Here is a 2,585-nt window from a genome sequence, read left to right on the forward strand (position 1 = left end):
GGACTTGTTCTGCAACTTGCCAAATAGTTCTCCTGTGCCCCGGAGGCAGAGCCTTCACGGTAGCTATGCGGGAGGTTTTTGGCCTCCTGGGCCGCAGGTGTGGCTTCTGTTCATCCGACACTTATAAAGGCAAACATACATGGACCGAATGACGCAGCAATTCCATGCCTAGGTGTTTACCCCAGAAGAAATTAAACCATTGCTGGGTCATTTTATGTGTCAACAAGGCTAGGCCACAGTATCCAGTATTTGGTCAAACACTAGGGTACATGTTGCCACGAAGATATTTTTGGGTGAGATTAACATTTAAACCAGTAGGTTTTGAGTAAAGCGAATTACCCTTCATAATGTGAGTGGGCCTCAACTAATCAGTTGAAGATCTTAAAAGGAAAAAGACCTTCCTCCTCTGAGGAAGAGGGAATTCTGCCAGCGAATTTTAAAAATTTGTTTAAATTTATTTATTTTGAGACAGAGAGAGCACTTGCACTAGAGGGGGAGGGGCAGAGAGACAGAGAGAGAGAGAGAAGGAGAGAGGGAGAGAGAGTCCCAAGCAGGCCCCATGTTGCCAGCACAGAGCCTGATGTGGGTCTCGAACCCACAAACTGAGAGATCATGACCTGAGCCAACAGCAAGAGGCAGACACGTTACCAGCAAAGCATCTTGCTCTTAGACTGGAGCTATGATCTCAGGTGTTTCCTGGGTGTCCACTCGGCTCATCTACCCAGCAGAGGAAGGATGCCCAACCCTCACAACTGCCTGTGCCAGTTCCTTAAGATCTCTCTCTCGCTCTCTTTTTCTGGAGAAGCCTGACTAATACAACATATGTCCACACAAAGACTTGTGACATTAATCTTCAGAGCAGCCCCATTGATAACAGCCAGAAATGAAAAAGTCCGTTCACATGTGAATGGAAACCAGAAGGAGAGATGTCTGTTCAGGCAGGACGATTCGGCAAGATCACCGAACAAGCTACCGGACATGCAACATGGATGAGTCTCAGAAACATCGGGCTGAGCAAAGGAAGCCAGGAACACAAGACCACACTGTATATGGCTTTTAAGAAATTCCTGAAAAGGCAAAGTCTTCATGATAGAAAGATCTGTAGTCACGTGGGGCTGGGACGGGAGGTGTAACAGACTAGAAGAGCTGGGTGTGAGTTTCCTACTGTGATTGTAACAAATCACCACCAATTCAGTGCTTGAAAACAACATGCACTTCCTTTCCTCCTGTTCTGGAGGTCAGTCTCATGTGGGTCAGTGGTGCTGCATTCCTTCCGGAAGATCTAGAGGGAATTTTGTTTCCTTGTTTCATCCAATTTGTAGCCGTGGCTGGCATTCCTTGGCTAACAGCCCTGCACCTCTCCAACCTCATTTCCTGGTCACATCTCAGGTGTGGCGGGGCCCCTCCCGAAGGAAAGAGAAAACCAAGAACACTCTAGGCAACCTTGCAATTCGAGTATGTGACAACATCCATCACCATCTTGTGACACGGGACAGCTTTAATCAGACTGCATGTCTGTGTGTTACCATATAGGGGTGACAAAGAGGTAAAAAATATATAAAAACCCATGCCACGTGGTGCTCAGGTGCAGTTCTTTGGGTGTGAACCCAACTGAGCGGTGGAATGAAGTTGCTTCTGGGAAAGACAAGCCTCTGCGTCCACTTTCTGCGCCAGAATCCTGCTACCATGTGACCCTGACTCCTCTTCATGGAAATGTTCTCCACTTTCTATAGTTGTTCCTTATGTGTATAAATATGTCAGAACTCACCGAATTCTACACTTAAAATGGGTGCACTTTATTGTATGCAAATCATCCCATCAGAAACCATCCCCAAATAAAGTTTTAACAAGAAAAAATCAAATCTTACACACACTTTTGAATTCTGCTTTTTTCACAGAATCATACATCTCTGACATCTACCAGGCACAGAATAGCAGCTAATTATTTATTGCATTCTGACACGTGGAGCGATGAAAACATTGTTATTCATACATAATGTTTAGGGGCTCTTTTAATGCTCAGGAGCTGGGGCAAAACCTGCTTTGTTTCAACATGATGGAGGTTATTCCCCCCTCTTCTCACGTTTCCCAAAGCCCCCTCCTTGTGTGCATTCCCTCCACAGTGATATGGAAGGTTAGAACGTTCCATATTCAATTTGTGCTGAATATGCCAACCGTTTTGAAAATACGCTGTAATTTTACCAAAGGCACAGTATCGAAAGTGCTACTTGAAGCTCTCAAAACCCTGACAACATAAAGACTCCACCTTACATGGCAAAGTGAAGAAGGCAAACGGAGCACATATGCTGACTCTTTTCTGGGAGGAAGAGAAGAGGGTTTGTAAATCTTTGCTGTGCAAAGAGAATTGGAAAGACACCTGAGCGGTCTCCTGCAGAAGCTGGAAATCGGTACCGGGCGCAAGAGGCTTAGGGACAGGAGGAGACTTTCATGCTACCTTTTCATATTTTCTAAATTTGAAAGACGTCAACGTATTTTTATCCCCAAAGGAAACGTTTTAACAATGAGAGAGAGTTGGGGAGAGAGAGGGATGCAGAACTTGAGAGACTATTGAAAGCTGAGAATGA

This window comes from Suricata suricatta, chromosome 7 (genome assembly GCF_006229205.1).
Source record: "Suricata suricatta isolate VVHF042 chromosome 7, meerkat_22Aug2017_6uvM2_HiC, whole genome shotgun sequence".
In the NCBI taxonomy this organism is placed as follows: Eukaryota; Metazoa; Chordata; class Mammalia; order Carnivora; family Herpestidae; genus Suricata; species Suricata suricatta.